This window comes from Musca autumnalis, unplaced genomic scaffold (assembly GCF_047663935.1).
Source record: "Musca autumnalis isolate F117 unplaced genomic scaffold, ASM4766393v1 scaffold_4, whole genome shotgun sequence".
In the NCBI taxonomy this organism is placed as follows: domain Eukaryota; kingdom Metazoa; phylum Arthropoda; class Insecta; order Diptera; family Muscidae; genus Musca; species Musca autumnalis.
In genome coordinates, this window is record NW_027411977.1 from 40,355,152 (window position 1) to 40,382,244 (window position 27,093).

The window sequence follows — 27,093 nt, forward strand, 5'->3', positions numbered from 1 at the left end:
GACTTCAATATGTGTATTGAAAACTATCAATTGGATTGAATATAACATTTTTTAATGAATATTAAATAGTGAGTGGAATTACTTAACAAAAAAAAACTAAATAAACAAATAAAAATAGCAACGACAGCAGAAAATAAAGATAGCCAATCAAATGATAAACTAACGAAACATCCAATAAATATTTGTATATTGAGAAGATTTCAATGTTGGAATTTCGTTGAATTTACTGGCCGAATAAGCAATTAGAGCAAGGTTCAATTTCAACATGCTTGTGTAGGATGTAAATGTGCATGTAAAGACCTGGCAAAGGAACTTAAGCAAGTTGTTTATGTCCAGGAATGAACCCATATAGATTTCAGTACCAAATAGATATTTGGATTTACGTATGGCTGTGGGCGCATCCTCTGTACAACATGTTTCCCTTCTACAAGTCATCTATTCTCGAACTGCTCTTAAATTGCCCTTAAGCTAAATTTGTGAGGAAAGTATGAATGAGTCCATCTTCGAACTTGAATTAAGTTTGAGAGATATATTTGATGTGATTAAATCCGATTAAAAGCTCATTGGCAACACTTTATTTATTAGCATATTCCATCAGGAACATAAACTATTCACATAAACCATCTTACTCTATCTGATGCAATGTATCTTAGCTCATTGAATGTTTTTCCGGTTTCATTGGAAATGGTTCTTCTCCAAGTGGTTTTTGGCCGTCCTCTGCCGTGATTACACTGGGGATTCCAGCTCAGTGTTTCATGGGAGATATCATCAAAAGGCTTACGGAGTGTGTGCCCGATCCAGTTGTATTTGCGTCGTTTTATTTGTATGTTAATATCTTCTTGTTGAGCCAGTTGTAGGAGGTCTTCATTTGAGATAGTTCTTGGCCACCATATTTTTAAAATATTGCGAAGACATCTATTATTAGAATTATTTTTAATTCTTTCGTTCACTAGCCAGGTTTCAGATCCATACAGTAGTACTGACTTGACGCAGGCATTATAAAGGTGCAGTTTCGTTTTTGGAGAATATGCACCAGAGTTCCAAATATTTTTTAGGCTGCAGTATGCACCTCTGGCTTTTTGAATGCGGATGTCGACATCATCATTTGCTCCGCCGCTAGGGTTGATGTTGCTACCTAGATAGCAAAAGTTATTGACATTTTCAATTAGTTTCCCGTTCAGAAAGAATGAAGGGTTTTGGTTTGATTGATTAAGCATACTCTTCGTTTTTTCAGCATTTATGTACAGCCCGAATTGTGCTGCTTGCTCAGAAAGTTGATTAATTTTAGTTTGCACATTTTCTCTGCTTGTTGCAAGTAGCACGATGTCGTCTGCATATTCCAAATCTTCGAGGTTATGATGTAGGCTCCAGGGGATGCCTTTGTTTTGATTGGATGAATATGACAATATTTCGTCAAGAGTTGTTATGAAAAGGAGAGGAGAAAGCAGACATCTCTGTTTAACTCCGCTGATGGTTTTGAATGCTTAGCTTATTTTACCATTGTGAAAAACTCTCATGGTTGAGTTGGTATATTGAGCTTTTATCAGGTTTATTATTTTGGTAGGGACACTTTTGTTCTCAAGTGCCTCCCAGATTTTATTTCTATTTAAAGCGTCGAAGGCTTTTTCAAAATCGACGAAGGTTGAATACAATGGCGTGTTGAACTCGTTGCACTGCTCGATTATTAATCGTAGACTATTTATTTGGTCCACACAGGAACGGTAAGGCCTGAACCCTGCTTGTTCTTTGCGAAGACATTTATCTAGTGGATCAAGTATGCGGGTGAGTATAATTCTATTAAAGATTTTGCATATCGTTGGTGTTAAAGCTATTCCTCTCCAGTTGCTGCAAAGTTTAAGGTCCCCTTTCTTAGGTATTTTAATAATAGGACTTTCTTTCCATTCCGATGGTATAATTTCTGTTTCCCAGATTTTTGTTATTAGAGGCTTAAGTATTTCGGCGAAATATTGTGGGTCGCATTTGTAGAATTCTGCAGGCAGATTGTCGATACCTGCTGCTTTACCATTTTTTTAATTGCGCTTTTGCCGCTTTTATTTCGTTAATTGAGGGGATATCTGAGATAATATGTTTCGCAGGGCGGTTGTTGGTGTGACCTCTGTCGTTATTTGACTCGGTAGCTGGTTCAGTAGTGCGATCTAGTATATCCTCAAAGTGTTCTTTCCATCTTTTGAGTTGTGCGTCTGTGAAAATAGTTCCGTTTTTGTCTTTAACCGGTATATTTGAACATTGCTTATTCCCCGAAAGTTTTCTCGTAATGTTAAAAACTGTTTTCAAGTCTCCACGACTTGCTGCTGCCTCGGCTTCGGCAGCCATACCATTTATAAAACTGCGCTTATCGTTGCTGGCTTGTTTCTTCACTTTTTTACAAATTGTGATAGTTTAGCTTGTAATTCTGATTTTTGTAGTGAATTTTTTTCTGATAATAATATCGTGTTGACTTTACGTCGCTCCTCTACGCGATTCCAAAATTCTTGGGATAACCATTCTTTGTGCTCTTTTCGGGGGAAGTACACTATTTCAAAAGCAGTCTCACATAGTGCGTTTTTGATTTTCTTCCATTTATTTCTATGTTAATATTCGACGCTTGCGTTAATGGGGTCTGCGGGAACGTGTATTTCGTGATAGCCATGTTACTTTGTGACAGTTTTTATGAGGAAAGAAGGAGCCACATATTGCAAGGTCGAATTTTTATCATATTTCCAGAAACAATTCTCCATTGGTGTTTTTATCGCCCGGGCTGTGTCTTCCCATTATGTTCTAGAACCCGGAATTGTTATTGCCAATACGTGCATTTAGATCACCCATCAAGATAAGAATATCTTTTTTGTCGAAGTTGTGTAGAGATCGGTTTAGATCACCGTAAAATTGTTCTTTCATTTGCAGATCTGCGACTTCCGTCGGGGCGTAGCATTGGACTATAGTAATTTTGCTGATGTTGCTATTCACCTGTATCGTTATTATCCGCTCTGAGATGGTCGACCAAGATAGTACGGAGTCGCGCAGTTTCCTATTAATGAAAATACCAACGCCGTGTGTATGGGGTTCTCCTTCCTTGCGTCCAGAGTATAGGAGGCGGTGTCCTTGTGAACTTGTAAAGTCGCCGCTACCATTCCAACGCATTTCACTAATTCCGACAATGGGGATATTTAGTCTATTGCATTCTGCAGTCAGTTGTGCAAGTTTTCCTGTTTGGAATAGAGAATTTACGTTCCATGTTGCGAATCTTATCTGGGGGCATGCAGGGCTCGTCATCAAAAATTCAGTTCGTTTTACGTTTCTTTTCTTCGGATTTGTAATCGTTTAGGTTTCAGCGTCAATAGGGGATTGGCCTTAAAATGAACGGTATGTGTTAAGAAGGCGGCCTACAAACTTGCCACCTAACTCCGATTTCGTTAACTGACCATTTCCTGTTAGATGACAGGTGTAGAAAGGTTATCCCGCCTTTTTTTCGGACGTCATTTCCTCATCGGTGAAAACAGGGACCGGCGCGCGAAGCCTGAGGTTGACATTTGCACTAGAGAGGCTTTGTGTGACGCATCCATGCCTTGGCCAATGAAAAAATGGACTAAACGATCACATCTTTTATTTTTTATAAAAAATCAAAGAACTAACTAAAAGAAGACTTTTGTCATTTGTATCGAATATGTTGCACTTTATACGGTAAATTCTTTATAATGTTAGCTTTTATGATTCGAAGGCATATTTTTAACTAAATATTTTTAACAATGATATTGATGTATACTTTTTTTCTAGGTAGAAGAATTATGCCTAATCCGTATTAACTATGGAAGTCATAAATTTAGGATTTTTTGTCTAAAACCTATTTTGGTACTAAACCATTTGGGGAGGTTTTTTTTATGAGGACCGTGTATCAGTTAGTGTTATATTACAAAACAGAATGATCCTTGCAGGAATACCAAATCTGGGTCATCTCCAGGTTTTTCGGAAGATAAATATATGGTCAATGGCACACAAAGAAAAATATATGTTAGAAATATGTTTGGATCCAAACAAATATATGTTTGGGACTGGTTGCAAACAAATATATGTTTTGATCCATGCACACATATTATGTTTGGGTCCAAACAAATATATTTTTGCAACATTTTGTAACATATCTCAATTTTATTTTTTTGGGTACCAACATATTTTTATGTTATAACATATTTTTTATAGGTGGAGAGAGAGGATTTTTGTCAAAGAGCGTAGCAACAGGTCTCTCGCTTATTTCATAATAACATAGATGGGCAAAATGAAAATGAGAGTATAAGTGAGAGAGAATGAAAATGCACTGCAAGAAATTGTTTGCCAGCATGTTTTGGTCGCTGTCTTTATGTTCTCTAAACATGTACATACATAATTTTTTGTGATTTTGCATTCAAAAATCAAATAAGAATTCGCATTTAAACGAATTCATCAGTCACTCTTATTTTTAAGCTCCAGTCGTCATAAAATTGGGGAAGGGTTCTTTGTACAAAGAACTAAGATAACTGATGAGTCCAAGTGGTGCTGGACGAAACTTGTCTTCTCTGCCATCCCCTAAAGTAATCAATTTTAACTACATCCCTCTATAAACTTTTTGTTTTTTTAATTTGAAAACAACAAATATGAGATTAAGCTTGACTTACCTACAAATAGTAAACAAATAAGAAAATATTATTATTTTTTAGCGCTTTCATAATTTTTTGTATTTTCATCACAATATATGTATTTTTTCAATAATATTATGCATATTTTATTTATGATAATATGCACAAACATCTATTCATAATCAGTGTAACAATTTTTGAAAAATAATAAAAATTATATTGTTAATGTATTTTATAACAACATAATTAATTTTCTGAAAAAGAATTGTTGATTCTTGGCAACCAACGCTGGCGTGTGTGAAACACTGCCGACCAAAAAGAGGGAACACAAAATTCTGAAGATTGGCAAGTAAGGTTGTATCATGGCCCAATTATAAAGGTCCTCTCTCAAAAACAAATGATTTTGATTTGAGCTGTCAAAATTCATATTTGTCATTTGAATTCGCTGTGAGGTAGAGAAATGTCAAACTGTCGAGGAACAGGTAGATGTATATCAAAAAAAGAAGACAAATCAACTTTATGTTGTACACGTAAAACTTCAAGATTTGTTGTGTTTTGTATTAGAATTTAATTTACAATAATTTATTTTGGCAGTTAAAGATCGATCAGCTGGTATTTTCTGTTCCGCCAAACAAAAATAACTGCGTAAACAACTTTTTCTCGGAAAATGTTATGTATGCATCTACCTTAATTGACAATAAAGAAATTCGCTTCAAACATATTCCGTGTCGGCGAAAACAAATTTTTCGCCTTTGTTTATGAATTTTGACATTTCAAATCTTTGTTTTTGTTTGAATTCGCTTGAAAGAGGACCTGTATAATTGGGCCATGGGTTGTATACACGCTTGCTGCAAAACAAAAACAAATCAAAACATTTTCTCTCTTTTGCGTGCTCTTTCGTTGCGTTCGGGTCATGTGTGTGTGAATTGCCGAAAAACTTCGTAACTTCAACAATACCAAAGAACGGCATTGGTGTGAAAGCCCAACAAATATAATAAAGAGCTGTGTGTAAGGTGCAATAGAAGACGTAGAAGTGAAGACGGGATGTTGAAAAAGTTTGTTTTTGCTTTGGTGGTGTGTATGCGATATGCGGCCAAACACTATGTGCAAATGTATGTTAGAAATATGTTTGGATCCAAACAAATATTTGTTTGGGACTGATTGCAAACAAATACAGTCAGAGTCAAAAGAAAGTTTACACCTCACAAAAAGTTTTTAATAGCATAATTACAACGGTATTGGGATATAATAAATATAAAATATAAATTCATTTTTTTTAAGCGTTTAGTGGTGAATTAAAATCCAGAAAATATTAGGCCTTGCATAAGCTTATTTATGAAATAAATGAAGATTTATAAAATAACCGAAAATTTTATGTGTCAAAAGAAAGTTTACACTCTTGTCAAAAGTAAGACAGTTTTAATTCTTTAGCTTGAAATGCCTTCATTTAGGCTTTTTAACTTATTTTGATCATATTCGAGTTTCTAAATAGTAAATCCACCAGTATTTTGGGGAAATCCGGTGGTAATACCCCATTGGACCCGTATTACAGTTTTCGGGCAATTTTGGCTCAAAATAGGGCTTTATTTAACTTCCTTTCGACTTTTTTCGGTAAGTACTCAGTGGATTTGAGGTCTAGAGACTACTATGAGTGATCCTAGATGCATGGGAGTAAAATATAGCAATATGTTACACACAAATACGGGCGAAGCCTTCATAGCCCTGCCCAAATGTAAGATCCCCCTTTGATATAAGCCCCATTTCAGTTCACTAGGATCAGTAATCTCATTTTAATACGAGTATCTGATATTGCTCTTATATCCTTGAACCCATACAAACTATTTCTTTGAACCCCGCTTCTGTCTGGCACCCGATGAACATATATTTAAACACTCCATCAAGTTTGATTCTGTATACAACATTTTCACCGTTAAAAGCTTCGTTCATGTTTTTCGACAGTTGTGGCATATTATGAGACCAAATATGTGAGAATGGTTATGACAATAAAAAAATACATTTTCCCAAACTATATTTGGTGAAAAAATGTCAAACCTGTGGAAAATTATGAACGACGCTTTTAACGATGAAAATGTATACAGAATCAAACTTGATGGAGTGTCCTCTATACATATGTTTATCGGGTTCCTGATAGCAGCGGGGTTCAAAGAAATAGTTTGTATGGGTTCAAAGATACGAGAACAATATCATATGCTCATATTGACACGAGTTTAATGACCCTAGTGAACTGAAATGAGGCCTATACCAAAGGGGGATCTGACATTTGGGCAGGGATATGAAGGCTTCGCCCACATTTATGAATAAGATGTTATATATATATTTTACTCCCGTGCATCAAGGATCACTCATTGTAATCTCTAGACCTCAAATCCATTGATTGCTTACAGAAAAAATTCGAATAAAAGTTAAATAAAGCCCTATTTTTGCCAAAATAGCCGGAAAGCAATACTACGGGTCCAATGGGGGAATTATTACCGGATTTCGCCAAAATACAGGTTAATTTATTATTTAAACACTCGTATAGGATCACAATAAGGTAAAAAGCTAAAATAAAGGCATGTCAACCTAAAGAATTAAAAAAACTGTCCTACTTTTGGCAAGAGTGTAAACTTTCTTTTGACTCTTAAAATTTTGGGTTATTTTATTAATCTTCATTTATTTCATAATTAAGCTTATGCAAGGCCTAAAATTTTCTGGATTTTAATTCACCACTAAACACTTAAAAAACCTGCATTTATACTTTATACTTATTATATCCCTATACCGGTGTAATAATGCTATTAAAAACTTTTTGTGAGGTGTAAACTTTCTTTTGACTCTGACTGTATATGTTTGGATCCAAACATAATTTGTTTGTGTCCAAACAAATATATGTTTGCAACATTTTGTAACATATCTCAATTTTATATGTTTGGGTACCAACATATTTTTTATGTTAGAACATATTTTTTATAGGTGGGGAGGATTTTTGTCAAAGAGAGTAACAACAGGGCTCTCGCAGCTGCGGAATGCTGGTTTATAATAAAGAGCTGTGTGCATGGTGTAATAGTAGACGCAGAAGTTTTGTGATGTGTATGCGTATAACACGCGTGTTTCGTGCTTTGTTGTTGTTAACCAACGTAGCAAAGCGAAGAGGAAAAGAAAAAATGGTATTAATTATGTTGGTATTTTTTCTTCAGTGTTCTAGAGACAATCGTTGAGTAAAGATGGTAAAGTGAGTGAATAAATCAGTGTTTTGTCTTTTCTTAAAGAAATCGTGCTTTTTAGTAAATTAAATGTCCAATATATTGTATAATTGAATCAAAAAGGCGAATGGAAATATTTTATTGGACAAGGAAGAAAACGCATTTAATATTGGTAATTACATCAATACATTTTTCATATACATACATATGTATATTTGAAATATGGATATACCTATTTATTACATTATATAATCATTTGATTCCATATGCCGATTTCCCGCTATGATTTCAACATTGAAGAAAATGTGTTTTATTTCACAACTATGGAGAAGCGTTCAACAATGTTTCTATATAATTTTTCCTTTTTTAAAGTGCGATTTTTTATTCAGTTTTTTTTCTTTTATTAAAGTGTGTTATGTATTTTCTTGGATTTTGTATTTACCTATGTGTCTGTTGTGCTTTTGCTTTTTTTTCTATGTCTTTCAATAAAACACCACCATTTATAAATGTGTGTATATGTTAGAGATAGCCAGTGAGCGCTTGATGAGAGCAAGTGAGCATACATTTCAATGTGTTTTACATTGACATTTAGGCTCCCTTGCTATCAGAAAACGCCCACTGGTGCATGTGTTTGTTTTTTGTGGCTTTTGGGTTTGTATTTGTTTGCACCCAAACATATATTTGTTTGCAGGATCCAAACATATGTTATGTTTGGGACTGCTTGCCAACAAATATATATTTGCTGCAAAATATGTTTGGGAAATATGTGAGAGAGACCATTTTTTCTGTGTGTAGCTAATTCGGTCTGAATATGTGGCTTAAAACCACAAAATACGTCAAATCGATCGGAAACGGAACGTGGACAAGCACAATCCTACTCCGCTCAACTCGCCCTCTTGCTAAAATAACGCTATGGTACGATCAGGAGTGTCGTAAGGCTAAAGAAGGGAGGAACGCGTCATACTGAGCAACCCTGCTCGGGAGAAGTGGAGTGAGGAGAAGCGTATTTTCAGGAGAAAAAAGATAGAGCAAGAAAACCGTGAGCCTGAGAACCTAGAGATGTTCAGGAGTCAGAATGAAGTCCGACAACTTTATTAGTTGTAAAAATCCAGACTTGAGGTTATGGTACAGGCACATTCTCCTGCAATGATGATGAAGGGAATTTGGTAACTAATGCAGATAGCGTACTGAGGATCTAGAAGGAGCATTTCATGAAGCTCTTAATATCGATTATGGGTGGCGATGAAAATACCCCAGAAGCAATCGCATACGACGGCGATGAATGTCTACCACCTATTCAAAGCGAGGTTATGACAGCAATTAATCGACTGAAAAACAATAAAGCAGGAAAAGATGGGTTTTAGACCAAATCTTCACACTGAGCCAAATACTGGAGCAGACCCGCGAAAGACAGATCTCCACATACCACCTGTTCGTCGACTATAAGATGGTCTTCGTGAGCCGAAATTAAACAAAAGTGTTCCAAGAGATGCCTGAGTTTGGTGTCCCTGCAAAACTAACTCGATTATACAGGATGACAATGACTGATACAAGATCAGCATTTAAAATAGGAAAGAACCTCTCCGAACGTTTTAACACAAAACAAGTAAAAAAGTATCAGTCGGCTTTACCGACAGAGATATACCCTCAGCCTGTGTGGATTGAAATACTTTTTTCCCAAAAAAGCATATGTATTTAGGGGGTTTTCAAAATTTTGGGCGTATGAACCGACAAAAGTATGGATAGGAATAAAGCTCAAACATTTGCGGGGATAACGATAGATAGGTCTTTTTTATCACACTTGCCTACGAAAAACATAATATTGCTGTCCAAAGGATCCTCGAATAGACCCTATAAGCACCACCTTTGAATTTCATCTAATATTCGAAGAAATATTACAATATCCAAAGTGTGGAAGAACGCAGTATTCGGTTCGATCTCTCCAACCACTACATATGGTGCCATAGGGTTTTTACAACTTTCGGGCTGTTTTATCAAGAAGTATGGTGCCTGATGAAACTTATAGCGTCGAATGGGGGCAAGTTGCTACAACAAAAATCAAAGCGATTCGAGAGCAGGTCATCTCATCTAAGTCTGGTAGAAATTTCACGATGTGAAAAGTATGGACCAAATCGGTTACTTCCTTTAAGAGTTATCGAGCGCACAAATTTTCCGAACATTTCCGATTTTTTGTGGGGGAGGTACCGGAAGGAGCGGGCCGATATAAACCATCTTCGAACTTAACCTAAGTTTGGACAAAATATTACGAAAGCCAAATTTTGGACCGAATCGGTTGATCCGTTCGAGAGTTATTGTGCTCTCCAGCCAGCCAGATAGACAGACGGACGGACGTGGCTAAATCAACTCCAAATTGTCTGAAACACATTTCGTCCAAACATACTTGGGGTCTAAAACCATTATTTCGATGAGGCACATTTTGCCCGTATGAAAGTGTATATACCCTCGTTAGCATAAATGCTGAGGGTATAACGAGGTTTCAGACAAGGTGACAGTCTACGGTGTGACCTATTTAACATTCTAGTGGAAAAGCTCATACGAGATGCGAATATATGCATACACAGGGCAGCACTATATACTATAGCGATAGTATAGTCGATCGATCAACGCGTGCCGTAACAGCCACCTTTGCAAAAATTTAAAAAAGAGTCTGCCATAGTGGGTCTGGAAGTCAACGGCGATAAGATGACGTTTACGATATCAACACGCCAGATATCTAGTAGACTCGCACAAACTGTGGATGTTGATAACTACAATTTTGAGGCAGTAAATGATATTATTTACCTCGGCACCATCATAAATAAAACTAACAGCATCAGTTTTGAAATCAAGAAAAGAATATGTTTGATAAAAAAATTTAGAATGATTTATGGACCAATATGCGTTGACGGTGAATAGCGACGTCGCATGAACTTGGCTGTACCAGCCGACGGTTACGTAGGCTGGGCCATGTCAGCAGGATGGATAAAGATGTCCCCACCAGAAAGGGAACGTCAAAACTCCCACGGAAGACAATGGTATTCAAAATGGGAGAAGTAAAGCAGAAGATCGGTGCCTTTGGAAATCTATTCATAATTCGGCTTATGGAATAAGATGTTCTGTTTAGCCATCTACTCGTAAGTAAGAGTGATTACAATAGACGGATATACTGACGGACATGTAGATAGGGTCTCAAATGATTATTTCATGCTTTAGAGGGTATAAAAATGTGGAGTGTGGTGAAATTGAACATAAATACACTTCATCATTTCTAATAATAGATCATGATCATGATTTTTCAGCTTATTCGTGGACTTTTGCTGACCATGCAATAACTCATTATACCCTACACCACTATGTGGGGAGGGTATTATAAGTTGGTTTTGGCCAAAAAGTTTGTAACGCATCGAAATAATAATCGTAGACCCATACTTATATATACCAAAATGAATGTCTCGACGAGCTGAGTCGATCTGGCTATGTGTGTCCGCCCGTCCGTCCGTCTGTCCGTCTGTCCATCTAAACCTTGTAATCACGCTACAGGTCGCATTTTTGATCGGATCGTCACGAAATTTTGGATGTTGATGGGGGTCCCGGAGGGGAAGAAGCCTATTGATTTTGGTGATGGTCGGATAATATTTAGGGGTCGGAATGGGCAAAAAACTTATGTGGATAAAAAGACAACGTTTTTTTCCAAAGCGAATATCTCAGCTTCTATATGGGGTATACCAAAAGCAAAACCTGACGATGAAAGTAGAAAATATCACCTTTCTAATGATGTAGGTGATCAAACAACGAAGATATCACAATAGTCGCAAATTAAACCCAAATTTTCACTTTTGCGATTTTAGTTATAATGACGAATATCACAGCTTTGGTTGCGGACTTTCCAAAAGCAAAGCCTGACTATGAAAGCAGATGATTCCACCTTTAAAATGGTGCAAATTAGGTCGGCGTAGGTGACCAAATAGCGGAGATATCGCAATAGTCGGTAATTCATCCCATTTTTCCATTTTTTTGGAAATCACGCTACAGGTCGCAATTTTGATGGGATTGTCACGAAATTTCGAGGGTTACTGAGGGTCTCACAGAGGAAGAAGCCTATTGATTTTGATTATGGTCGGATAATATTTAGGGGTCGGAATGGGCAAAAATCTTATTTGGATAAAAAGACAACGTTTTTTTTCCAACGCGAATATGTCAGCTTTTATAAGGGGTGTACCAAACGCAAAACCTGGCAATGAAAGAAGAAAATATCACATTTCTAATGATGTAAAGTAGGTTCTCGTAGGTGATCAAACAACGAAGATATCGCAATAGTCGCAAATTAAACCCAAATTTTCATTTTTGCGATTTTAGTTATAATGACGAATATCACAGCTTTGGCTGCGGACTTTCCAAAAGCAAAGCCTGACTACGAAAGTAAAAAATCCCATCTCTACAATGGTGCAAACTAGGTCGGCGTAGGTGACCAGATAACGGAGATATCGCAATAGTCGGTAATACATCCCATTTTTCCATTTTTTGGAAATCAAGCTACAGGTCGCAATTTTGATCGGATTGTCACGAAATTTCGAGGGTTACTGAGGGTCTCACAGAGGAAGAAGCCTATTGATTTTGATTATGGTCGGATAATATTTAGGGGTCGGAATGAGCAAAAACTTTATTTGGAGAAAAAGTCAAGATTTTATTCCAAAGCAAATATCTCAGCGTCTATAAGGGGTATACAAAAAGCAAACCCTGGCAATGAACCTGGAAAATATCACCTTTATAACAATGTAACGTAGGTTGTCGTAGGTGGTCAAACAACGAAGATATCGTAATAGTCGCTAATAGAACCCAACTTTTCATTTTTGCGATTGTAATAATAATGACGGATATCACACCTTTGGTTGGGGTCCTTCTAAAAGCAAAGCCTGACTAAGAAAGTAGAAAATCCCATCTTTAAAATTATGTAAAGTAGGTTGGCGTAGGTATTAAAATAATAGAGATATCGCAATAGTCGTTAATGCATCCCTTCTTTCCACTTTTTCTGCAATCACACTACAGGTCGGAATTTTGATCGGATCATCACGAAATTTTCTAATAGAGATAGAAGCCTATTGATGTTGGTGATGTCGATAGTAGTCAAATATAAAATTAAATATTAATTATTTTGGTTCAGTTCGCCTTAAGTCATTTGGTATAAAAGCCAGATAGGTGACAACTTTCGTATATCCATAAAAGAAAGAAGATTATGCACGGAGGTAGTGGTGTAGGGTATCACATAGTCGGCCCCGTACCGACTATAGCCTTTTCTCACTTGTTACTTCATGCGACATGTCAATGTATTAATAATGGGTTAGTAGGTTTATTTGTAAGTAGTTACGGCTACCAAAAAGTACTATATAAACGCTTTAGTTTGTAATGGGAGTTTTCTGGAACATATACATATTACCCCTTTTTAGTCTCCAATAAATGTAAGTCTACTTCAGTTGAGTGATCGATTTAATGGTCTACGTACACATGTACAAATATCTACCCTTTTCAAAAAGTTTTTTTGATTATTGCCATTTTCAATACGAACGTGAACCATATACATGTTTGATTTCACTTTTTTTAAACTGTGTTTGTATTTTTAACAACAAAAATAGACATAAACATAAAATAAACGAAAATACAGAGAAAAAACTTAGCTCTCTAACCCATCGACCTAAATTTCAATTTGGCAATTGATTGGCATCAGCCTCAGGTGTAAGTGCGCTGCGCTTCACATATAGAGCGTAATAAACGTAAACTGTTTTTGTTGCTCGCTCATACATGTTAAATAATCCTGCTGAAGCAATATCAACCAAAATACCTGCCACCACCAACCAACCGACCAAGCAGCCAGCCAGTCAGGCTGCCTGCCATGTACCATTTCGGTTTTTATTTCGTTCACCTACATACATACATATCCTCATAATGTGTTTAGCTTACTTTACATGTCTTTTTTATTTTTTTGAACACAAATACCTAAAGTCAATTTAACATTTGACGTCTTAATGCCTCCTCAACGCTCCAAAGAAATATTCATTTTGTTCAATATCTTAAAGATATTTTCCAGTTGCCTTTGACGGAGGCTGAATTTATTGCGTTGTTTTTATGCCCCACCAACAACATCATGGTGAGCATCATCATCGTCGTACTGCGTCTAATGTCGGAAAAGTGGCAATGTCATTATTTATAAGTATCGTCATCGTCGTCGTCGTATTTCGTCGATTGTCGGTTGGTTAGTCACTCCATTAAGGGTTACTATCACATATCACTAGTTGATATTTAATGGAAGTTGGAATGAAGTTTTTTCTACTTCTGCTTCTTCGTCTTACTTAAGCTGATATTATGAAACGAAATGATGATGATGCTCCAAACGAAGATAAACAAATCATGATTATAACTTTATTTAGTTTGGTTTGTTTTTTGCGTGTTGTTGTTGATGTTTTTTTCTAGCAAATAATTTAGAACATAATAACTAAAAATAGAGTGATGAGAGGGTGTTGCAGTTGGCGTGTCCAAATCCAAATCATTTCATACAATTTTCAGACAATCTAGTCATTTCTGTCATCTATTTATCTGTCTGCGGAATTAACATTATAACTCTCAAAGATAATTGCCCAAACGATTTACAGACTCTGCCGGCATCAAGGAACACGGCGGCGGGATCTTCGATACCGGATTGACCTGGAACCAAACAGCACCCGTGTTCCGGCCAGCGGCTGCAACCTCAGTGTATATATGTTTGTATTTGTATCGTTTTTGTATGTTGCGAGCAACATATTCGTGAATGCCTGCTCCGATTTTTTGGTCCGTGCCGGGACGGAAGAAACTCCGGGGCAAATATATTTGTGCCAAGTGGGTGTATCTAAGGGGTTGGTCTGGACTTGTGAATGCGAGGGACTACGACAGGGACTATGCATGCTACTTGAATACAACCCCGAATGAGTCGTCGTCAGATTACGCAGCCGCACACGCAGCATTTGACACCAGCCTTTCTTGTTCCACTCCCCGAAAATGCATTCTTTTGGCAATTTTATTGTAATGGACTCCGAAGTAAGTTCGAGGAAATAGTGGACTTCATGAGTCTGAAGAATATCAAGGTGGCGGCGGTGCAGGAAACCAAGCTCAACAACAAATTCAGCTTATAGAGTTGTGGTGGTTACAAGATACTGAGAAAGGATCGCACCAGAAGTGGAGGTGGGAGATTAGCTTTCCTATCGTACCGTCTGTTCAATACAGACCTATCTCGTGGAACTGTCGAGGTAGAGTTGCTGAACATTTACATCCCGCCGATAAATAGCGGTATTCCAGGTTATAGGCCCAACACTAGCACACTTTTGGAAGGTCATAATCATCTAATCTTGGGGGACTATAATGCCCATCATGAGTTGTGGCATTCGGTCCTTGGAAACGACCAGAGGGGCTGAGCAAATTGATAGATCTACGTTTTGCAAGGTCAATGAGGACGCCCCTACCAGAATTAGTGGAGAGTGTCAGAGATCGCCAGACGTAACCATCGTTTCACCTGGTCTGACAAATGACGTCACCTGGAAATCCGTCGTGTCTCTTGGATCAGACCATCTCCACATCAGCAGTTCGCCAGAATTCGTTACCTTTGAACGCCGCACTTTTTTCAATCATGGGAAAGATAATAGGCCTAGTTTTAGAATGTTCACTAATCACCGCTTCAGCGATCTGCCTTCTGATGTTCGGGTAGCAGAAAGGACGTTCCGAGACATCATCACTGCTGTAGCCGCCCGCCATATACCTGATAGTCGAATATCAAAACTTCTCAGCAGAGGCGACGGGATTGGCAAATGAGTCAGAGTAGGTGTGTACTTTAAGACCACTTTTCGGGTCGTGTAGAAATTTTAATAGAGAATAGCATGTAGCCTCAGACTACGAAATTGAAACTTTCATCTACGGACAAATCGAATGTATTTAGGGTTCTTTCAGAATTTTGTGGCCCTTTTTGGACATTTGAACTTGCCGACAAATATGTGGATTAGGATTGAAGTTCAAAAGTGTTGCGGAGGAGGTATTTAAAGGAATGGACCGACATAGTCCATTATGGATATCGCGCACACTAGTCATTTCAGTGGGTCATCGTATAACTTTTGGGCCAATATGGCAGGAAGTATGGACTTGTCCACGGAAAACATAATATCGCTGAGAACAGGACCACAATGAACCGCATCGGTATACATTTCCAAAGGATCTTCGAACAGACCCTAAATTGCACTTAGACACTAGCCTAAGGAGAGTACCGATTGAACGGGGCAAACATTGGGTCTCCTAAAATGACCCATATTTTAGAAGCTAACAAACGTTTTAAGGACCATGATCTGCGAATCTGCACCTGGAATGTTCGCACTCTTTATAGAGAAGGTGCAGTTTACGCGCTGACAGATGTACTTGAAAAGTACAAGGCCGACATTACTGCCATACAGGAAATACGATGGACTGGGAAATATGTCACAACAACACCTAAAGGTGACGCACTGTATTACAGCTGCCATGATACAAAGCATGAGTTTGGTTGCGGTTTTGTAATTGGTCAGAGGTTAAAACATCTGGTCTCCAGCTTCACTCCAGTGAATGAAAGACTGGCTGCAATTCGATTAAAACCAAAATTCTTCAACATCAGCTTTATCTGCGCTCATGCTCCAACCGAAGACAAGTACGAACAGACCAAAGATATATTCTTAGAAGAAACATATGACCGTTGTCCTGCCCATGACCTTAAAATTGTTCTAGGCGATTTTAATGTCACAATTGGAAAAGAGAATATCTTTAGACAAACAGTCGGGAAATTCAGTCTACATAGTGAAACCTTAGACAATGGAATGGTAGTTAGCAGTACCAGATTTAAGCATCTCGATATTCATAAGTACACTTGGCTGTCTCCAGACCAAAGAACAATAAATCAAATTGATCACGTTGTGATAGATGGAAGACATTCATCGATTGTCCACTCCATGCAAACTGCCGCAAAATCAGTACTTGGATACCAGAGACCTCCACCAAAGAATCCATGGTATGACCAGGAGTGCCGTGCTGCTACCGAAGAAAAAAATGCAGCATATATGGCTACTTTACAATCAGTAGCAACGCGTAGCGCACGAGAGAGGTATCGGGAAAAAAGGAGAGAGGAGAAACGTCTTTTCCGCAGGAAAAAGAGAGAGATGGAAAAGAGGGAGTGTGAACAAATAGAGATGTACAGGAGACAGAACGAAGTCCGAAAATTCTACCAAAGAGTGAAGCATCAAACTGATGGCTTTGGTACAGGCATATCCTCCTGTAGAGACCAACAAGGTAATTTGGTAACTGATACAGATAGTGTGCTCAGGATATGGAAAGAACATTTTTCCAAACTGTTGGTATCCGATAGCAGTGAAGACAGCGAAGATACCACAGATCCAATCACAGAAGATGGTATTGAATGTGTACCGCCCAGCCAAGATGAGGTAAGGACAGCAATAAACCGGCTAAAGAATAATAAGGCGGCAGGAGCAGATGGCCTACCAGCCGAGCTGTTCAAAACCGGAGGCGACATGCTGATAAGGTGTATGCATCAGCTAGTTAGCACCATCTGGCAGGAAGAACGCGTACCCGACGATTGGAACGTGAGCATCCTATGTCCAGTCCACAAGAAGGGTGATAAGACTGTGTGCTCCAATTACAGGGGCATACGTCTGCTCCCTATTGCATATAAGATAGTATCTGGCATATTGTGTGAGAGACTAAAGCCTATGGTCAATGAAATTATTGGACCCTATCAGTGCGGCTTTAGACCTGGCAAATCCACCATTGACCAGATATTTACCTTGAGACAAATCCTGGAAAAGACCCAAGAAATGCAGATCGACACCTTCCATCTTTTCGTCGATTATAAAGCAGCATTCGACAGCCCTATACGTTCAAAGGTGTTCCAAGCCATGTCTGATTTTGGTATTCCTGCAAAGCTCATTCGGCTTTGTAGAATGACATTAACTGAGACGAGATCCTCAGTCAAAATAGGAAAGAACCTCTCCGAAGAGTTTATTACCAAAAGAGGTTTCAGACAAAGAGACGGCCTGTAGTGTGATCTATTCAACATCCTGCTGGAAAAGGTCAAAAGAAATGGAACGATATACACGAACAGCCATATGTTACTGGCTTATGCCGACGACATTGACATCATGGGTCGATCGGTAAAGGAAGTAACTGACACCTTTACAAAAGTCGAAAGAGAATCTGCTAAAGTTGGTCTGGCAGTAAACGGCGAAAAAACCAAGTTGATGGTATCGACGCGTAATATTACCACAAACCCCGCACCATTTGTGAATGTTGGTACCTACAATTTTGAGGTAGTAAAGGACTTCGTCTACCTCGGCACCGCCATAAACACAACAATTAACATCAGTTGTGAAATACGAAGAAGAATAGTGTTGGCTAACAGATGCTACTTTGGGCTGAGTAAGCAGTTTAGGAATAAAGCCACCTCTCGTCAAACAAAAGTAACACTTTACAAAACACTGATACTACCCGTGCTAATGTATGGTTCCGAAGCATGCGTACTTGCCCAAGCAGATAAGGCAGTGCTTGGTGTGTTCGAGAGAAAAATTCTTCGAAAGATCTACGGGCCAATCTGTGTTGACGGCGAATATCGGCGTCGTATGAACAACGAGCTGTACCAACTATACAATGACATCAATGTAGTTGAACAAATCGAGATACAACGATTGCGATGGCTAGGCCATGTTATAAGAATGAGTGATGATGAACCCGCTAAAAAGGCGTATAAATACGGGCCCATGGAGGTTCTCCCAAATCTGGAAGGCCAAAGCTTCGTTGAAGCGAACAAGTGAAACGAGATATCAGTAAGCTACATATCCCAGATTGGGAAAATACAGCAGCAAACAGAGAGGATTGGAGATTTTTTCTTAGTTCGGCTTATGGAACAAATGTTCTGTAAAAGGCCAGCTAAGTAAGTAAGTAGGACTCCGAGGTAAGTTCCAGGAAATAGTGGACTTCATGAGCCCAAAGAATATCACGGTCGCGTCGGTACAGGAAACCAAGCCAACAGCAAATTCAGCTTACAGCGTTGCGATGGTTCAACTTACGGAGGAAGGATGCACGCAGAATTTGACACCAGCCGCTGTTGTTCCACTCCCTGAAAATGTACCCCTTTTTGCAATTTAAGGGCAATGGACTCCGAGGAAAGTTCCAGGAAATAGTGGACTTCATGAGCCCAAAGAATATCACGGTCGCTGTGGTACAGGAAAACTCAATTCTCATTATGCGCTTTGGTGTTCCGTCCTAGGTAATGACACTCCTACGAGGATAAGAGGATATTGTCACAGCTCGCCAGATATCACCATTGTGGCACCAGGTCTAATAAATGCCGACGTATCCTGGCAACCCGTTATTTCCCTTGGCTCAGACCACGTTCCGATCATGGCCTCCGTTAAGAGACCACACTACTTCATAACCTCTGGAAGCCGTACTAGAATTCTGAAAGTGCCTATAATTACCAAAACATGGACCTATGTTGACAATTTTTGGTGGTGATATTTTGTCATCTCTGGGAACCTGGGAGGTACCTTTATATGGAGGCTATACGTTACCTGGACCCATTTTGAAAAAAAATTAATAAAGCAGTTTTGTGATAACTGGGAGACTGAAACATCAAATTGCAGGTACTTCTGTCAAAGAAGCTAGCTAAATTCTCAAAATACCGAAAATCGGGAGATATCATTATATGAAGGCTATACCAAAACATAGACCTACACAATTTTTACTTATTTACTTACTTAGCTGGCCCATTACAGAACATTTGTTTCATAGATCGAACTAAGAAAAGATCTCCAATTCTCTCTGTTTAGTGCTTCGCTTTCTGGAATACCGCGCCTTGTCGTCTCTTCATCCACTTGTTTGCGCCATATATTCTTTGGCCTGCCAATTCTGCGTGCACCGCCATGTGGCCCGAATTTATACGCCTTTTTAGCGGGTTCATTATCGCTCATTCTTATTATATGGCCTAGCCAACGCAATCGCTGCGTCTTGATACGTTTAACTATATTGATGTCGTTGTATAGCAGATACAGCTCGTGATTCATACGACGTCGATATTCATCGTCAACGCAGATTGGTCCGTAGATCTTTTGAAGAATTTTTCTCTCAAACACGCCAAGCACTGCCTTATCTGGAACCATACATCAGCACGGGTAGTATCAGTGTTTTGTAAAGCGTTATTTTTGTTTGACGAGTTTTGGCTTTGTTTTTTAAGTGCTTACTTAAGCTAAAGTAGCATCTGTTGGCCAATACAAGTCTTCGTTTTATTTCACAACTGATGCCATTTGTTGTGTTTACGGCGGTCCCGAGTATACGAAGTCTTTTACTACCTCAAAAGTATAGGAACCTACTTCAACAATTGGTCCGATCTCAATGGACGCAACGACACCATCAACTTGGTCTTTTCGCCGTTTACCGCCAGACCCACTTTAGCAGATTATCCTGAGACCTTCTGTATCATCAGCATAAGCAAGTAACATGTGGCTATTGGTGTATAGGTGCCACTTCTTTTGACGTTTGCCTCTCGTATAACCTTTTCGAGCAAGATGTTGAAAAGATTACAGGAAAGGCTGTCTCCTTGCCTGAAATCTCTTTTGGTACAAAACTCTTCGGATAGGTTCTTTCCAATTTTAACTGAAGATCTTGTGTCAGAGTCATTTTACAAAGCCGAATGAGCTTTGCGGGGATACCAAATTCAGACATGGCTTGAAATACCTTTCAACGTAGCGGGCTGTCGAAGGCAGCTTTATAATCCACAAAAAGGTGGTAGCTGTCGATCTGCATATCTTGGGTCTTCTTCAGGATTTGCCGCAGGGTAAATATCTGGTCAATGATGGACTTGTCAGGTCTAAAGCCGCATTGGTATGGTATAATTATTTCGTTGACCATGGGCTTTAGTTGTTCGCACAATATCCCTGACACTATCTTGTAGTCGATAGGGAGAAGACTTATGCCCATATAGTTGGAGCATAAATTCTTATCTCATTTCTTATGGACGGGACACAGGATGCTCAGGTTCCAATCTGCGGGTACGCGTTCTTCCTGCCAGAAGGAGCTAACTAGCTGATGCATACACCTTAACAGCGCGTCGCCTCCGGTCCTAAACAGCTCTGCTTTACCTCAACTTGACCGGGTGGTATACATTCAATACCATCTTCTGGGATTGGATCTGTGGTATCTTCTTCGACTTCGCTACTATTGGAAAAATGCTCTTTCCATGTCCTTAGCACACTATCTGTATCAGTTACCAGATTACCTTGCTGGTACAGGAAGATGTGCCAGTTCCAAATCCATCAGTTTGATGTTTCACTCTTTGGTAGAATTTTCGGACTTCATTCTGTCTCCTGTACATCTCGATTTGTTCACACTCCCGCTTTTCCATCTCTCTCTTTTTCCCGCGGAAAAGACGTTTCTCCTCTCACCTTTTCGCCATATACCGCTCTCGTGCGCTACGCGTTGTTACCGATTGAAAAGTTGATCTATATGCCGCATTTTTCTCTTCGGTAGCAGCCCGACACTCCTGGTCATACCATGGATTCCTTGGTGGAGGTCTCTGGTATCCAAGTACTGATTTTGCGGCTGTTTGCATGGAGTGGGCAATGTTTTGCCATTGTCCTGATATGTTATCGGGACGAGGACTGCTTTGATTAAGCAGTTGAGCCAGTTGAGTGGAATATGATGTGGCTATCTGTTGTGATTGCAGCTTACCGATGTCCAACTTCCGTGTTGTGTCTGTTCGCACTTTGTTTGCTACGTTTAACCTGGTGCGTACCTTTGCTGCAACAAGGTAGTGGTCCGAATCAATGTTTGCGCCTCGGAACGATCGTACATCCAACACGCTCGATGAATGTCTTCCATATATCACAACATGATCAATTTGATTTCTTGTTTTCTGATCTGGAGACAGCCAGGTGGCCTTATGAATATCGAGATGATTAAATCTGGTACTGCTAACTAACATGTTTTTTGCAGCTGCAAAGTCTATCAGCCTCATACCATAGTCAGGTGTTTCACTGTGGAGACTGAATTGCCCGAATGTTGGACCAAAGAAATTCTCCTTTCCAATTTTGGCATTAAAATAACCTAGTATAATTTTAATGTCATGGGCAGGGCAAAGGTCAAGTTTCTTCTAAGCGCTAGTAAAATATATCTTTGGTCTGTTCGTCCTTGTCTTCAGTGGGAGCATGAGCGCAAATAAAGCAGATGTTGAAGAATTTTGCTTTTAGTTGAATTGCAGCGGGTCTTTCATTCACTGGGGTGAAGCTGGAGACCAGATGTTTTAACCTCCGACCAACTACAAATCCGCAACCAAACTCATGATTTGTGTCATGGCAGCTATAATACAGTGCGTCACCTTTAGGTGTTGTTGTGACGCCTTTCCCGTTCCATCGTATTTCCTGTATGACAGTAATGTCAGCCTTGTACTTTTTAAGTACATCTGTCAATGCGCTAACTGCACCTTCTCTATAAAGAGTTCGAACATTCCAGGTGCAGATTCGCAGATCATGGTCCTTAAAAAGTTTGCGGGGTTCGTCAACTTTAGAGGGGTTTGTTTTTCTTTTATTTCTTTTTTCATAGTAGGCTGTTTTTTTTAGGGGAGGGTTACTAACCCGACGCCCAAACCCAAGTTTTTAACGTTCTTATGGGTGAACGCGCGGCACATGTTAGCTCACTACCTTTAACGGGTGTTAAAGGCAGTTCCCCAGGTGACACCACGGGGAGGTCAGTGTCCACTTGTGATGAAAGGGGGACCAAGATAAATCCCGGGCTTTGCCATCTTAAAGCCTGTCACCCCACAATTTTTAGTGGAGATATTTTGTGACCCCTGGGAACCTCAAACGTCAAATTACAGGTACTTCGGTCAAAAAATGTTGCTAAAATCCTCAAAATCGGGAGGTACCGTTAAATTGGAGGTATAACAAAGCATGGACCTATGTTGCCGATATTTGGTGGAGAACTTTCGTGGCCGCTAAAAACCTGAAATGTCAAATTACAGATAGTTCGATTTAAAATTGTAGGACAGTCCATATTTACATTAGGCCATTTTCCTTGCGGCAATCGTAAGTTTGAAGGATAGGCAGATGGGGCATATGGTAACCTTTTGCCTCTCAACACACTAACTCACCGACAAACTGACAATTGCCGCAAGGGAAATTGCCTAATGTAAATATGGACTAAAATCCTCAAAATACCAAAAATCGGAAGGTACCGTTATTTGCGGGCTACATCAAAACGTGGGCCAATATACCCCATCTTTGAACTTGACACGAAGGAGTGGAGCGATATGAAAAAATCAAAGCGATTCGAGAACAGGAATTAATTTGATCATTTGCGAAATTTTATGTGGAAGGTACCCGAAGTAGTTAACCGATATAGTCCATATTCGAACCTGATCTATGCCTGGTATATATTTTACGACGTTCAACGTATGGACAATATTGGTTATTGCCTTCGAGGGTTATCGTGCGCACACTTTTTGTGAACAGTTTTGAACATTTGTGATGGAGGTATCCGAAAGAGTGGACCGTGCGCTGCAGCCAGATAGATAGGCATATGGACAGATTTGTCTAATTTGAACATTTGCGAAATTTTGTGTGGGAGGTACCCGAAGTAGTTAAGCGATATAGTCCATATTCGAACCTGATCTATGTCTGGTATATATTTTACGACGTTTAACGTATGGACAAAATTGGTTATTGCCTTCGAGGGTTATCGTTCGCACACTTTTTGTGAACAGTTTTGAACTTTTATGACGGAGGTATCTGAAAGAGTGGACCGTGCGCTCCAGCCAGATAGATAAAGATATGGACGGATTTGTCTGAATTGATTGTCTGTTTTAGCCGTTAATATGCAAAAAATCATTCAATAATTTTGGAGAAAAAAGTGCAAAAGTCCTCACCCTAATCGTTATACCCTCCACCATTATCTGGCGAAGTTGTAATACCTAGGTTTTGCCTCAAAAGTTTGTAACGTATCGAAGCAATGGTCTAGTCATATCTTTATGTAAATCAAAATTAATAAATGCCTCACGGAGCCGCTATTTATTTACATAGTACTACATAAGGGTGGTTTTAAAAATGGATGTCGGATTTTTATTAGGCTGCACTTCCCTAAAGTGTTTAGTTTTCTAAGATTTTAAGATTGCCAAAGTTTGAGCACAATCGGAATATGTTAATACGTGTCACTGGGGCCTCAGTGTTTCCATTGGCCCTATATACATATAGCTAAAATTAAAATCTGAGCCGATTTTCACAATTATTTGTAGGATAAGTTTTTTAGCCACAACAAAGAAGTGGTAAAATTTGTACATCAATTGGACAATAAATGTGGTCTGTAGAGCGATTTCGTGAAAATTCACCTTTGGCCCCATACAAATTAATATGGAAACTTCGAGGCCCCCGTGGCTTGTGTTAACATTTTCCGATTGTGCTCAAAATTCAACGGTCTTTAAATCTAACAAAACTATATGCTATACGGGGTTGTCGCCTAAGAAAATTCGACATCGATTTTTCCCCTTTGACTTACTACATTCTTGCATATCGTAAATTGGCGGAGAACACCCTTTTATAAGAAAAATAACTACGAAGGAGTGAAAGTCCTAAAAATAACCTTAAGAGTATATGATTTTATAAACAAGATGACATTCCATAAATATTACATTTGGCCATTAGTATGGGAACTGCACACACACACACACATACATTCAAGAATTAAGAAAAATCTGAATTATATCTTTATTTCATATTTCCAACACACACTCACACACCCACACTAAATTAGTTACACCACCTCACCATACTATCTCTATAGTACATACAGCGTCACACTGTCTACTGCGTAGATAAGCAAACAACCAGGAAACACCACCATGACCATAAGCCATAAGTAAGACAAATGTTGGGTCATTTAATAAAAATACAGCCTAAAAACGCAAAAAACAAGAACATGAACAGCCAACCACAACTACAAGTTGTAGGAACAAATTCTTGATTACATTGTCGTTGTATGTACTAGGAAAAACTAGATAAAAAAATACCACAAAAATTAAGTCCAAGACATTTGTCTTTCCGAGAGAAAAAAAATAAGAAAAAACATGGTCATTGCTATGGTGGGTGGTTCAATGTGGAAGGATAATACCGATTGTTTTGGTCCTCTCCTTCTTATGCTCTTCTCACACCAACCAGCCAGTAATGACAGATGTGTTACACAGCCTCACCATTAATACTAATTTAATGTTCTGTAAAGTTTATTTTAAACTATATATAGGATCAACATATGTTTTCCCGGCCTAATCCTAGGCAATTTTGTTGGATAGATATGTATATACTTTGCTTAAGTATTCCAATTAATCTAAACACAAGTTTCCTCGTGGAGCTCCTTTTGTGGTTGAAGTTTGAAAATTTGAAGAATTTCTTTTTGAATACTACATACCTTCCCTCTTGTGGATAGTTGTTCTTGGATTTTAAATGGATAATGAAGATTATGTTGTTAGTTTGTTTAGGTCTGAAAAGAGAGGAAAATAATTTATTGAAGATTGTAAATATGTCAATGTTTATCTAATATGTTAATTTATTATTAGAAAATAATGTTTATATTAAAATTTGAAAGTATAATCATTTCATTTGATTGTTATGAAGTAATAAAAAGAATTGTAGGGAACAAAATAGGCATAACGATTTATTTTCTAATTCGTATAAATGTAAGATTTTCCAATTTCTGTCACGGAAAATTCAGCTGGTCTGGCTAAGATTCTCTTGGCGAGCATTTCAAAAGTAAAGATGTAAGCCGTTGGTTTAGTAACCAACTCATGAGCCTAGTTCCCACGAGCCTGCAATGTCATATGTGCTGTAATTTCTCTCCTTACACAGTCGCTGAAGTATGACGTATTTGGATTTTTATACCCTCTACCATAATATAGAGGGTATAACTAAATTTGTCATTCCGTTTGTAACACATGGAAATATTCATCAGAGACCCCATAAAGTATATATATTCTTGATCAGTGTAAAATTCTAAGTCGTCTGTCCGTCCGTCTGTTGAAATCAAGATACAGCTTGCAATTTTAAAGATAGAGCTTTTTAATTTTGTATAGAAGTTTCTGTTACACTTAGGATGTTTGGTATTGGCTATATCGGTCCACGTTTTGATATAGCGCCCATAGAACGCTACCACTCGATTTTCGGTATTTTTAAGGTTTTAGCCTCATTATTACTCCGAAATGGCTGAAATTTGGTACTTAGTTTTCGTTGGGGGTATACAACTTCCTTCATATAGCCCCCATACACACAGAGAAGAGGTATTGTTGGAACAATCATATTCTAAGAACAAAATAGTGTATTTTAAAAATCTGAAAATATATATTGTTGTTTCAACCATATATTTTTTATTAGGAAACATGATGCCACAAAATATATTGTTGCGCCAACAATACATATTTTAAGAATTTTAAAATACACTATTTTGTTCTTAGAATATGATTGTTCCGACAATATTTTTTCTCTGCGTGTAGAACGGTACCTCCAGATTTTTAGTATTTTGTAGGTTGTGGCCACAATAATCCACCGAAATGGCTGAAATTTGGTATTTAGTCTTCGTGGGGGTATAAAACTTTCCTCCAGAAATTTGTCGTTACAGGTCCATGCCTTAATATAGCCCTCATAGAACGGTACCTCCCGATTTTCGGTATTTTGTAGGTTGAGGCCACAATAATCCATGGAAATGGCTGAAATTTGGTATTTAGTCTTCTTTGGTGGTACAAAACTTTCCATATGAAATTTGTAGGTATATTTCTACGCCTTAATATAGCCCCCATAGAACGGTACCTCCCCATTTTCGGTATTTTGAAGGTTGTCACCTCAATATTCCCCCGAAATAGCTGAAATTTGGTACTTAGTTTCCGTTGATGATATAAAACTTTCCCCCCATAAATTTGTCGGTACAGGTCCACGCCTGCATATAGCCCACATAGAACGGTACCTCCCGATTTTCGGTATTTTTAAGATTGTGGCCACAATAGCACACCGAAATGGCAGAAATTTGGTATTTAGTGTTCGTTGGTGGTATAAAAATTTCCCCCAGAAATTTGTCGGTACAGGTCCAAGCCTGCATTTAAGCCGATTTTCGGTATTTTGAAGGTTGTGGCCACAACAACCCACCGACATGGCTGAAATTCGTCGGTATAGGCCCACACTTATATATAGGCCCTATAGAAC

General features: G+C 38.6%; 1 protein-coding gene across 2 annotated transcripts in view; it reads right to left on the reverse strand.

The window, feature by feature from the left end:
- Window positions 1-27,093, reverse strand: part of LOC141400824 (uncharacterized) — a 531,740-nt gene that overhangs the window by 316,324 nt on the left and 188,323 nt on the right. The window contains exon 3 of one of the 2 annotated variants that reach the window (XM_073980392.1): window positions 25,313-25,384. The exons of the other annotated variant lie outside the window; for it this stretch is intronic. The gene's annotated coding sequence lies outside the window, so the exon portion shown is untranslated. The remainder of the gene's footprint in view (window positions 1-25,312; window positions 25,385-27,093) is intronic. 2 annotated transcript variants of the gene reach the window in all.